At 41.3% G+C, this 13848-nt stretch overlaps 1 long non-coding RNA gene across 2 annotated transcripts; it reads right to left on the bottom strand.

The window, feature by feature from the left end:
* Positions 1 to 301: 301 nt before the first annotated feature.
* Positions 302 to 12197, bottom strand: LOC121510398. 2 transcript variants are annotated; one of them, XR_005991937.1, is made up of 5 exons: positions 11904 to 12197; positions 10255 to 10287; positions 9898 to 10049; positions 8819 to 8848; positions 302 to 483 (listed from the first exon to the last, which is right to left on the bottom strand). It is a non-coding gene; the product is annotated as an uncharacterized LOC121510398 (long non-coding RNA). The 2 variants fall into 2 exon arrangements; XR_005991936.1 differs by lacking the exon at positions 11904 to 12197 and having other exon boundaries at positions 10255 to 10356.
* Between the last annotated feature and the right edge of the window lie 1651 nt (positions 12198 to 13848).

A 13848-nucleotide genomic window follows, 5' to 3' on the forward strand; every position in this document is an offset into this window, starting at 1 on the left:
AATGAAATATGGGTTCATGGGATTCAACAATCATTGCATTTTGTCATTATTTCCATTTTACACAGCGTCCCAACTTTTTTGGAGAATAAGCCATACCTTCCAATGACACAAGCCAACCTCATTTCTCTTCAAGAAAACTGTAGAAAGACGTTCTTTTCCTGTGCTTTTATGAAAACGTACAGTTATGACGGATCTGTTGGTGCCTCCAACATGGAACTCTGGGACCACAGAACAGAAAACTGTCTGATCAAGCATAAATAAAAACCAGACTCATAGATTATCAGCCTTTTTGAATGCTTTTAATGTTCATGAACCAAGAAAGAGCAGCTCAATCAGCAGGAAAGACTGATGGTACAAAGCCTGGTCTCCCTGTGTTTGTGCTTTCTAAAAGGTTTGTCATGATTGGCTGTAGCTCAGGAATCACATGGGAATTCTTTGGAAGCTTTAAATCAGACTCCTCACCCTCCATGCATGTGAACGATCCTGTAAAATAAAAGAAAAAACACTCGAGTCACAAAGACTAACAGACATGTAGGGGTTCCTCAGAGACAGAGCTAAAATGTATGATTACTTAGTGTTCTCAGTAAAAGTAAGTTAACATATTACTAATGTAGTTCAGCACAAATCTGAGGCACTTGAACTCAACTCTGGATTAATCATGCTTGATTCTTTTCAACAGATGTCATAATGTGTATAAATCAAATGCTTTTTATGTGCAGAACAGTTGAAACAATTTCAGCTGAAATAAAAACTCCATGAATGAAGTTATTTATTAATTATTATATCTGAAGAGTTTTAATCTGGGTATGACATCGACTGAAATTAATATTGACGCCTTCCATGAGCTGCAGAGACGAACAGCACAACAGTAACAGGACTGATGATTTCTTTGAAGCTGTTTTAATCCTTAAAATTAGGACTGTCGGCTTTAATGCATTAATTTCAGCTAAGCAAGGTTCATAATTAGAGCATAATTGTTCTTTAATCTCATCAACCACATGCTTTATCGTTCCATTAATGTTTCATTTCCCTTACAAAACCTCCCAGACAGCTCAGTGGACAAGCCTTGAGTTATCAAACGTGTACATGTTTACTCTGGACTTATTTCCTCTTCAATCCATCCCAAGTTCCTTTTTCTGTGCATAAGTTCATGTTATGATCTTCCCTCTACCCAAAGTTCCTCATTTTCTTTAAATAAAAGCAGGTCTGTATTCACACAGGGAATTACTGACTCACATTAGGCCTTCTTATTTATTTTAGGGATACACCAATCCACTTTTTTTCAGTTCTGATCTGATAAATATGTGCCGACACCGATGTTAATTCCGATATCTTTTTTTTTAACAATTACTGTTGTTGTTGGTATAATGTGTGAGGTTACATGAGGCTGTAGTAAACCACCCAGCTCCTCTTATTAAAAAGCAAAAAAAATACAAAAATTATTGGATTTAAATGTATTCCAAACAAATTTATTTGAACTACTACTAAAAAATTAATATCAGCATTATCCAAAAAACAACAGCGAGTGAGTATAAGTTATAAATCCCTGTCTATAATGCTCTTTAATGAACCCCTCACCACTAGGGACCGCTGTAGCTTCAGTTAATGGCTGCAGCTTTCCTCTCTGACCTTCACCGGATATAATCAATGAGAAGGATGGCGGCAGCTAACAGCTAATGGCTAACCTGTTAGCGTATAGTAGGAAGATCGCGATATGACAGTTTTCCAAAGTAGTAAATGGAAATAATGTGGTATGTGGGCTGTCGAAGGTTAAGCTCCTGATAACTACTCACCCGATGTGAAAAGAGGCCAAATATCAAAGCAGGATATTAATCTGCAAGAGGAACGAAGGCTAGCTTTCAATGCCGCCTGGTATCAGGCTAATGTCACACCCACTCTTCTTTGTGTTCTCTCATCTTTAGACTAGTTTTGACTATTCTAAATATAGATTTACATTTAATCTACTAGGTCATTATACCACTAAGAACCAGAGCATGTGAGCGAAGTGGAGCGGGGAGCGCGAGTGGAAGGATTTTGGCCAGAGCGCGGAGCGTTTTTTTTTTTTCAAAAAAGCTGGACCAGCACCTTATCTTGTGCTTCATCCCGCTCTAATTTCGCTCCGGTACCGCTCACACCATGCGTCTGAAGCATGTCTCACCCAGAATGCATCTGCAAGAATTTGTATCCGTGAAGCATCCCGTGTTGGTTTCACTGCTCCTGCAGAGAGACAGTGACATCCAGCTCATCAGACTGGGCTTTCTGCCGGAATAATCCGAGAGACTTGAGATGCCTGCACAGTGTCGATATACTAATATTAACACCATCGTCATTTTTTAATAACATCAGTATTTCCCAGTGTCTGAAACTGAGAAGATGGTAATGGTAATGTGCTTCCGTGTTTTCGTTGAGTGAGCGGTGAGTGATTGGAGTGGAGCGGGAAGAAATTTGAGTGGAAGGTGGAGCGATAATGAGCGGAGTGGCGTGACTCCCCTCTGAGCAGACGAGCAGGCGCAAGGAACAACTCTGTAAGCGAGGAGCGGGAAATCTCATCGCTCCACTCCGCACACATGCTCTGCTAAGAACATCCTAAATAATACTAGCTCAGTTACAAACAGACTGCCTTGTGTTAGACTGCGGTGCATTCATGGTCTACCACAAACTGTAGGATGGATTTGGATCGGTCACTTGGATTGGCGCTGTCAGGTATCCAATCTATTAATTACGTCCATATCAGACCCGATATTGATATTGGATCGGATCAGTCCCATCCCTAATTTGTTTATTTAATTTCATCTTTGTTTTACCAGGTGAGTCCCATTGAGAGATCCCACTTTTTTTAAAATTTCCGATCCCATTTTGGCTGTTTTGGATGAAAATAGCGCAAATTTGCCAGAGGACATTCATTTTTCAAAACTTGTAGAGTTGTTGTCTCAGTTCCTTAAATTAGCCTAAAATGGCTAAGCTACAGAAAAACGGACACATTTGTTCCTAAGGACAAAAAATGTCCCATTGAAAACCACTGAAAATGCCATTTTTGATCCCACATTTATCTTAACATAAACTAATGCATTCCTTTAAGATTTCATTTTGGACTACTCGCTTTCAAATTTTATTTTCTATATACTTCCACCAGATGGTGCTACTTTACACTTGTTTTTTGGCTGACTGCTGAGGTCAGCCCTACACATGGCAATGTTGCTGAGTATGTCTGTCGGTAACTGAGTCAGTGACACTTTTGAATAAGTTACATAATATAGAGTTGTGTTTGCCTGGACTGAATGCTGGCAGTGATGGCTGCCTCCACTGTGTTAACTAGGCTCCAGTTAACATTATGTATTGCTCATCCATACAGAGTTGCTCTATGGGCGGGGTTTGTTTGTGCTGAAAGCCCTTTAATGGCTGCCTCCACGGCTCTAAATACTCAGATATAGCATTAGCCTGTTTCACCAGAACTGGGCCACATTTCTGCATGACAAAGACTAAAACAACCCTATAAGCTTTTCATGTTGGGAAAGATGTTTTCACTCTGCTGAGCTGCTTTGGCATGACTATGTGAAAGTCGAGGAGGAAAAGGGAGCTTGTGTAAATGCTTGTGGACCATAGCCGAACGTCAGCTTGGCCTTAGCCAGAACAACACATTTCTTCATCACAGCTAGCACTGAGAGCAACACAGAAAGCTTTCTGCGAAAGAAAACGAAGATGCCGCTCTTGAGCGGGACACAATGAGTTGTTGTGTCCCAGCTAATGACCGCACTAGCAGGCCTGTCATTAGCTGGGACTGAGCAGCAGCGGTGCTTCTGTCTGAACCACACATCGTGTCTAAATCTAAACAAGTGCAGAGACCAACACTGAAAGCTTTCTGTCAAAAAAAAAAAACTGTTCTCTGTCCACTCCTGCTCTGTTTCTGCATGTTTTCTGATCATGGCAGAGGGGTTGTCCCGTTTACTCCGTTAGCTGTTAGCTTGGACGTCGCAGTAGGACCACTGCTGTTTAATCTGATCTAGGCTAGGGTGACCAAACGTCCTGATTTCCCTGGACATGTCCTGTTTTCAGGTCCTGTCCTGGCCTTCCGGGAGTTTTTTTATAAAGTGATGAAAATGTCCGGGTTTTCATTGTTTTTCAATGGGCCGCTAAATTGACCAGCATAATAAAACATGTCGAGCAGAGATTAATATTTAATCCGTGTATTATGATTGTTAGATGCACCAACGGAGGAATGCGTGCAGGAGAGAGCAGAGGAAGCTCACTGGTGGTGCATCTCTTCAGTAAGATCATATTCATTAAGTAGTGCTGTCTGCTGTTCAAACTAAAGCTTCTTCTGCCCTCATTTTAACAAGTTTCTTCAGTCTCTTCCTGTCCATGCTCTCCCACACTCGCATTTTATGATGATCACTGTGATAGGTGTTGTTGGTCATCAGCGACCCTCACACACGCCGATCACATGTTGAGATAACGTAATATCACGTGAAACTTGTCCAAATCTGGCTGTTTTATTCGATCTTTAATGTACTGCTGATAATAAAAACTGTCAAATGAGCAGAAACAGGAAATCAAAGCTACAGAATGGGGCGGGCTGGAACATGTAGAGAGCTGCAGGTGTGAGGCAGGGCCAGTTTTAGTCATTTTGAGGCCCAGGGCAAAGACCACTATGAGGCCCTTCCTCCTTTAACTAAAAATATCAATAATGAGTGGAAAAAAATAGAAAACATCTCTTTTATGTTAATAAAGCCACAGATCTACAGTAAATGTCCCAGTGTGAGATTTAAACACCCAAACAACCAACCATGCTCCTTGAAAAGCATCTCAGAGCTCAAACTAATTTTTTAACATGTCATTAGACTAGGTGGAACTTGCGTAAATAAATAAAATATATATGTTCATTATTAGTAACATATCTTTTCCTCTAACACTATAGACATTTTCATGAGGCCCATTGCATCCTGTTTAACTACACATTAATCCAATGTTTCACCATTTCATTTCCACTAAGGATCAACTGACCTGTGGATCTTCTTACATCCCTGGTTTTCGATCGTGGCTCTCTCTAAAGTGTTTTAAGACAATATGGCTCTTGGGTAGAGTAAGGTTGAGTTCCACTGGTGTAGACTTTCTTTAGACACAGAAATATCAGTGGCAGGCAGAAATAAACTAGTTTGATTTGGAAAGCATGAATGAAGAAAGAGGAGTTATGAAACTATACATTTTAGATATTATATACCACATTTTTCAACTAAATGCATTAATGGGTATGTTTTTCCACATCTTCTCCATGAACTCACTCCAGCATATAGACCTTTAAATACCAACTCATAAACTCACTCAGGCTGTTATTAGAAAAAAGGAAGACCTGCTCAAGGCTCAGGAAAGGACAGACTTCTAAGGAGAAGAGAGTGAGCCAGATCATGTCCTGATAAATGCCCTACAACTAATAATTGATTATTTTAAGGTGTGGAGAAAAGAATTTGGTGCACGCTATATGCCAAGCATTACCTGTGACCACTGGGGCTAAGCCCCCCTGTCTTTCAATCCTAGTGATGGCCCTGATGTTGAGCCTCCTCTGAGAGGCCTATCTGAATTTGTGTCTTTGGTTAAAGATAGTATTTGGTAATATAACAATTTTCTATCCATACAGAGGAGGCATACTTTAAATGTATTTAAATTATAAGGCATGTTTGAGTAAAATTCGAGTATCATTTGAGTTTCTCATTGCCAGGCCGAGTGTCCTGGTTTTCAGTAATGAAAATATGGTCACCCTAATCTAGGCGCTGTTCTTGTTGAAATCAGGGCACAAAGCCACACTGACAGCTTGTCTTGTGCAGAGGAGGGCTTTTTGCCCTTTTCTTAGTGTGGTCATAGCGTAGTGTCGTCTTCCATTAATAGCAAAGAATACAGACAGCGTATTTTCCCCTCTCTTCTCTACCTGCTGCGGAGACGATGTGTGTCTGTGTTTAACCAATCAGATGCGATAGAAGAAAGGGGAGGGGGGATGACGCTGCTCAGGTTTCATCTCCACACACACAGAAGGAGCCAGACAGAGAGAGAGAGAGCAACATGTAGCTTTTTACTTTTCAGTAACCACTTACTATACGTTTGGCTAAAATAATAAACTACTAACAATCATGACAACATCACTCTGCCTGAACACACATTTCAGTCAGGCATTTCAACGGGCATCCCAGATAGTTGCGGTCAGCCATATACTAGGTTAACCTAGTCTTGTTTACTGTTTTCTGCTTTGCCACTGAAATGATGAGTGTCTGTTCCAGTTGATGTTGGATAATGGTGTGTGTGGAGAAAAAGTGTGTTTGTGTATATTATTTGATTTTTTTGTAATTTGGTTTTATTAAAAACAGTGGAGTTGTGTAAACATACTGGGGGTTAAAATCAAAAATATATATTATATATTTTTTGGGAAAGGTAGCACTGTCAAAAATTTTTGAGGCATTTTATTTTATACCCAGAAAGCCTCTGTGTTTTTGTCACTACTTTGTAATGCAAGAGCACATAACAAGTAGCCAAAGCCAGCACTGCAACATGGTGACAAAAACACAGAGGCTCTCTGGGTGTAGAATGAAATGCTTCAAAAACATTTCATAGTGTGTACACTTGAGCCAACATTGTTTTGGTGCTCAGTTTCACCGCTAACTCACTAAATTTCAGGAGGAAACTGCCCCCATCTGTTTCACTGTATGGCCTGTATGTTTCACTGTCTCTTTCTCTGTTTGCATTCATTTCACTGCATGTCACTGAGTGTGAATCTGCATGTACCAGGGCGACTGTGGCTCAGTAGGCAGAGATGTTCGTCTTGCAACTGGAAGATTGTGGATTTTCTCCAAAAGTCCAACAGTCACTGCTGAATCAGCTAATTGCTGTGATTACGTCCCCTTTCTCCATTGCCATTGTAATGGCTAATGCTGCTATTTCACTGATCAGTGTACATGGTTGTTCCTGTAAATCCAAAGCCACTGTTATCTCCATCATCACCATCAGTGGTTGTCGTGGACTTGCCTTTTTACATCCAGCATCATCCTTACGTCTAGTATCATTATGAGAAATACTGAGGCTCTAGTATAATTATCAGCACCAGTCCTCCCCATTTCATTATCAGCTCAGCTGCTAATGCCATTATTAGAATGCTTTTATGATCTGGATTACACAGAGGAACAACCTCGACAGATGGAGACTCAGTGGGGAGAAAGAGAGAGGAGAGAAACTTGAGTAGAGTCTGATTAGCTGTCCTGAGTTACCTGGTGGGGCAGGTGTGTAAACTGTGAGCCCATGAACCCAGAGAGCTACAGGTTTCATGAGTGGGACTTCAAAACACTTCTTCAGGACATTTCTGATCAAGGTGGTTCATAGATGCCTGCAGCCTACATCACTCCCCACCCAGAGTTCCCTGCCTTACTGAACGCCGATGTTTTACCAACTTTCTTTAACTTTCTGAGGATAAAACTGACCCCAATCAGAAAAGCCGAATGGAAATTTGTCATCCCAGTAAGTTTATGGCTGTTCATCTAATGACTGATAATTAGACAAGCTACAGTCGATATGTCCGCCATCTGAAAACAATGAGCCATGTGTTAGGGAGGAAAACTAAGCTGATTTATGAAAATAGTGCCAAACACAGAGGCTGTCTGAGTGAAAATTAAACACTTCAAAATGTTTGATAAAGCTGAATGAGCAAGCCTCGTCTTTTGGCCAATTTTTACCTAAAATTCACTGAATGAAGAATACACTCTGTAATGACAAAACTCTCATATTAAAAGGAACAAAACTACAGTTAAGGCTTGGTCATGACAGTAATATCAACTCACCACCATTCTAGTTCTAGTCCATGTGTTTCAGTCTCCTCCTTGAACTCTACACATGTCCCAACCAACTGACCCCAGCCTTCAGAGGATTGTCAAACAAAGCAGATTCATGAATTTAGGGGAGCTTCACAAGGACTGGACTGAGACTGGAGTCAGAGGATCAAGAGGAACTACACACATTGGCTCAGGAAATGGACCACAGGTGTTCTGTTCCCTTTGTCGAGTCAATCCTGAACCACAGACGTCATCAGAGTCTCACCTGGGCTGAGGTGAAAATGAACTGAACTGTTGCCCAGTGGTCCAAAGTCCTGTTTTCAGATGACAATCAATTTTGAATTTTACTTGCAAATCAAGGTCCCAGAGTCTGGAGGAGGATCAGAGAGGACCAGAATCCAAGGTGCTTGAAGTCCTAGAGTTCATGAAAACCAGTCTCCAAAGTTCACCCTGGATCAGATACTCAATCCTCATGTTGAACAGATAGAAAATCTCTGAAACTCTGAAAAGATGCCAGACTGAGTCTGAAAACAGTCCCTGAAGGGTTCCTTGAATCAGATGCTCATCTCTACCTGTTATGTGGAAATAAATGTATTGGAACAAGAGAGGACAATCCTTAAACTTCACGGAGACAGAAAGACTGGGGATCTCTTAGAATTTACTTGCAGCTGCAGTCATTGACAGATGCACAGGCCAAAGACAAAGAATGAACACTTTGACAGTCATTTATACACTTCACACCCAATCCAGGGAGGCACCCCATGTGACGACTTTAGTTTCGTAAAAGTACATTCTTTGACCACTATTTCTGGTAGGCTGTCAACTAAGCCCTGTTAGATCATTCCAATATAAAACACAGTATTTTCTCACTAACACTACCTTATGAAAACACTCAAAATGATGACAGAACTGACCATGACTCTCTCGTTGTAATAACAAAACTCCACTGTTTTACTATTAAAAATGAACAAAACCACAGTTAAGGCTTGGTCATGACAGTCTTATAAACTCACCTTTAATGTGTGGGCCCACGGTTCCATCTCCTGGAACAGCAGAACGATGAGTTAGACACATGAGTATCAGCACTGTTTATGTCATTTAATCAATAATGCTTTCTATACATGTGGTCCCACCAGCTGACCCCACTGCACCTGTCTCCTGACTTTACAGTCTACCGTCTTCTCCTCCAGTTATTCTGACTTCCTCTAACAGAACAAATGAACACTCACAAACAAATAAATATCAGTAGAAACCTTGATTGAAGGTCAGACTTTTTATGTCTGTTTAACTGAAATTTTGCTAAATTTAGTTCTAATAACTAATGTCTTACACAGAGACTCAAACCATTGTCATGGCAACCACTGGAAGTCAGAAAGGCAACTGGAAGTACAAGACCCTTGTTATCAACAATGACATCACAGAGGTGTTTTTTCTTCTCAAGCATTTCCAAAAGTTCAACCATATCTAGATTCATCTCATTCAGAGTAAAATACTTCAGTGTTTATCTCCATGATGACGTCTGCAGCTCATGAAATTTAAAAATCTACTATCTAAAACTAATAGGATATTGAGTAAAAGTCCAGTTTCTTATCAGTTATTTCAGAGCCTCCATTCTCCATTCTGGTTCAGTTCACACAACCACAATCACAGGGAAGACTGCTGATCTGACTGTTGTCCAGAAGACAATCACTGACACCCTCCACAAGGAGGGTAAGCCTCAGAAGGCCACTGCTGAAAGGTCAGGCTGGTCTCAGAGGCTGGATCAGAGCAGATTCATGGGAAGTTGACTGAAGGGAAAAGTTTGGGAAGAGAGGGAAAGCCAATAGGGATGATCTTAGCCCTCAGGGGACTGTCAAACAAAGCAGATTCAAGAACTTAGGGGACTCACAAGGACTGGACTGAGACTGGAGTCAGTGGAACTACAAAAACAGGTCCAGGAAATGGACCATACATGTTCCGTTCCCTTTGTTGAGTCAATCCTGAACCACAGATGTCATCAGAGTCTCACCTGGGCTGGGGTGAAAAAAAACTTGGACTGTATCCCAGTGGCCCAAAGTCCTGTTTTCAGAAGACAGTCAATTTTGAATTTTACCTGCAAATCAAGGTCCCAGAGTCTGGAGGAGGATCAGAGAGGACCAGAATCCAAGGTGCTTGAAGTCCTAGAGTTCATGAAAACCAGTCTCCAGAGTTCACCAGGATCAGATACTCATCCTCATGTTGAACAGATAGAAAATCTCTGAAACTCTGAAAAGATGCCAGACTGAGTCTGAAAACAGTCCCTGAAGGGTTCCTTGAATCAGATGCTCATCTCTACTTTATGAAAACACTCAAAATGATGACAGAACTGACCACGACTCTCTCTTTGTCATGACTAAACTCCCTGTTTTAATATCAAAAATGAACAAAAATACAATTATATTGCTGCGTAATGGCATTTATATAAACTCACCCGAAGGGTAGTTTGGGAATAGGTCTCCATCTCCTGGAACAGCAGAATGATGAGTTAGACACATGAGTATCAGCACTGTTTATGTCATGTAGCAAATAATGCTTTTTCTAATTAAACTCATGATTATACTTCTGTTGTTGTACTGATCAAAAGATTTAATGTGGTGTTTATTTGGAATATCATGTTTTATTTTGGACCCTTCTGGTTCCTGGTTTCTGGCTTCCTGATTGCTTGCTGTTAACTTCCCTATGCTTTCCCCCTGAGGCGGCTACCATCCCCCACGGCACTGAGGAGAGTTGATCACACCTGCAGCGAGTTTCTCATCACACGCTCCTCAAGAGGCTGCCTGAAACTCTCCCCAGTGCCAGAGTTTTAGTGACTACTCACCAGTGGTAACTTCACTCACTCACTCACTCACTCACTCACTCACTCACTCACGAGTAACTTGATTATCTCCAGTGCTTCTCTTGTGTGGATTTTTACTAACGTGTCTCTCCTCCCTTTTTGGGCACCCCCCTCACTGCTCACCTGCCACCCAGCCAGCTCTCTCTCTCCTAAGAGTCTCACTGCCCTGGATCCTCGGATTTCCCCCTTCCCTTCCCCCCCATTCACTGTTCCATAAATCTGTTAAACCTGGTCTTTCTGCCGCTGCATTCTAGGTTCTACCACCACTACACACCACAGTTTAAGTTTAATTTTTAATCAGGTAAATGTAGTCACGTCTGTGTCGTTTTGTGGGAAAACTATGTTTTGTTTAAATATGGGGGGGGGGGGCTTAAATGTAAGAGATGTCTCATGTCGTGTTTGTAAGCTGCTACTGGATACCTTGCTATTCCTCCAGGAAAGTAGATCCATCTATCTATTAGTTTTATTTTCAGTGGGTGTGTCACTGAGTGGGGAAAACGTGTTTGAAATGTGAAGCCGTTGGTGTTGATCCGAGTGGGTCGTTGTTTTACGGCTTTGCTTTCTCCGTACTGTCACCCATCCACTCACTGGGAGTCACTGGTGTGGAGTCGCATTTCCTAAAGCATTACCCTGTCCTCCAGAACTACAAATAAACTACGATTAATACACGTTCCATTATCAGTGAGGGAGGACGGGGAAAAGCTGATCATCTTGCTCACCGAGCAGGACAGGCAGACGCAGAGATGTGAGGCTACAATAGTCTAAGTTGTGGTGGAAGATGAAAGGGAGGCTTAGAGAAAAGCAGCTTCACCACAAGGATGCTTGTTTTTAACTATAGGTACGCCTAAACACACAACAGCTATGAAACAGTACTGATTAGTAGTGTAAAGAGAGAAAAATGTAACACAAGGTCGATCTACACTCAGCGAAAAACAACTGTAGCTCAACTGCACAAACAGGAAGTGACGCAATACACCCACCGTACATCATCACCTCAGCCGTATTGGTGAATGGGGACGAGAGAGGGAGCAAACTGAAGCAAAAAGCAACTCTATAAATTTGGATTTTAAGAGAATCTATACATATTTATGGTTTTGTCATGGTTCCAGTTGCGACCCAGTATACCCAAGAATTCCTCTGAGAGGTGACCGTGACTCTCTCTTTGTAATGACAAAACTCCTCAGTTTTACAATTAAAAATGAACAAAACAACAGTTAAGGTTTAGTCATGACATATAAACTCACCAGTTTAGTCGTCTGGAGCCCAAGTTTCCATCTCCTGGAACAGCAGAACGATGAGTTAGACACATGAGTATCAGCACTGTTTATGTCATTTAATCAATAATGCTTTCTATACATGTGGTCCCACCAGCTGACCCCACTGCACCTGTCTCCTGACTTTACAGTCTACCGTCTTCTCCTCCAGTTATTCTGACTTCCTCTAACAGAACAAATGAACACTCACAAACAAATAAATATCAGTAGAAACCTTGATTGAAGGTCAGACTTTTTATGTCTGTTTAACTGAAATTTTGCTAAATTTAGTTCTAATAACTAATGTCTTACACAGAGACTCAAACCATTGTCATGGCAACCACTGGAAGTTTGAAAGGCAACTGGAAGTACAAGACCCTTGTTCTCAACAATGACAATATCATCACAGAGGTGTTTTTTCTTCTCAAGCATTTCCAAAAGTTCAACCATATCTAGATTCATCTCATTCAGAGTAAAATACTTCAGTGTTTATCTCCATGATGACGTCTGCAGCTCATGAAATTTAAAAATCCACTACCTCAAAACATCAGGTATTGAGTAAAAGTCCAGTTTCTGATCAGTTATTTCAGTGTGAAAAGAGCTCTGATCAGCTAATTCACTCCAAACACCTGCAAAGCTTTCCAGAGCCTCCATTCTCCATTCTGGTTCAGTTCACACAACCACAATCACAGGGAAGACTGCTGACCTGACTGTTGTCCAGAAGACAATCACTGACACCCTCCACAAGGAGGGTAAGCCTCAGAAGGCCACTGCTGAAAGGTCAGGCTGGTCTCAGAGGCTGGATCAGAGCAGATTCATGGGAAGTTGACTGAAGGGAAAAGTTTGGGAAGAGAGGGACAGCCAGTAGGGATGATCTCAGCCCTCAGAGGACTGTCAACCAAAGCAGATTCAAGAACTTAGGGGACACAAGGACTGGACTGAGACTTGAGTCAGTGGATCAAGAGGAACTTCACAAACTGGTACAGGAAATGGACTACACGTGCTGTGTTTCTTTATGTGACCAATCCTGAACCACAGATGTCATCAGAGTCTCACCTGGGCTGGGGTGAAAAAAACTTGGACTGTATCCCAGTGGTCCAAAGTCCTGTTTTCAGATGACAGTCAATTTTGAATTTTACCTGCAAATCAAGGTCCCAGAGTCTGGAGGGGGATCAGAGAGGCCCAGAATGCGAGGTGCTTGAAGTCCTAGAGTTCATGAAAACCAGTCTCCAGAGTTCACCAGGATCAGATACTCATCCTCATGTTGAACAGATAGAAAATCTCTGAAACTCTGAAAAGATGCCAGACTGAGTCTGAAAACAGTCCCTGAAGGGTTCCTTGAATCAGATGCTCATCTCTACTTTATGAAAACACTCAAAATGATGACAGAACTGACCACGACTCTCTCTGTCATGACAAAACTCCCCCGTTTTACTATTAAAAATGAACAAAAGCACAGATAAGGCTTGGTCATGACAGTCTTATAAACTCACCTTTTTGATTGTCACGGCTCCTGTTTTCTCGTCTTGGAACAGCAGAATGATGAGTTAGACTCATGAGTATCAGCACTGTTTATGTCATGTAATCAATAATACTTTCTATAGACGACTCCGGAGAAAAACCGAAAGTTGATTAGCCATCATTACTGCGTTGGACTCTCACCAGTTAAGCCATGCATTCCAATGACAGTTGACTTGTAAAGTTGAACGTTTCTTTTTTGCCATGACTTTTAGTTTAACTTTATTTTACTCAACATGTTAGAGGACGTGGTACAGAACATATGGATTTCACGGCTGATTTAAAAATTGTCACAAACCTATGTGTACGTAATGAGCAAATATTTAAAAAACTGTTGAACTGAATGGAATGCCATTAAACAGTCTTTAATCTTTTTTTTACGGACGCTGGGTTTATGTTAGCCAACATTGTTTTTTCA

The sequence above is a fragment of the Cheilinus undulatus genome, linkage group 5 (assembly GCF_018320785.1).
Source record: "Cheilinus undulatus linkage group 5, ASM1832078v1, whole genome shotgun sequence".
In the NCBI taxonomy this organism is placed as follows: Eukaryota; Metazoa; Chordata; class Actinopteri; order Labriformes; family Labridae; genus Cheilinus; species Cheilinus undulatus.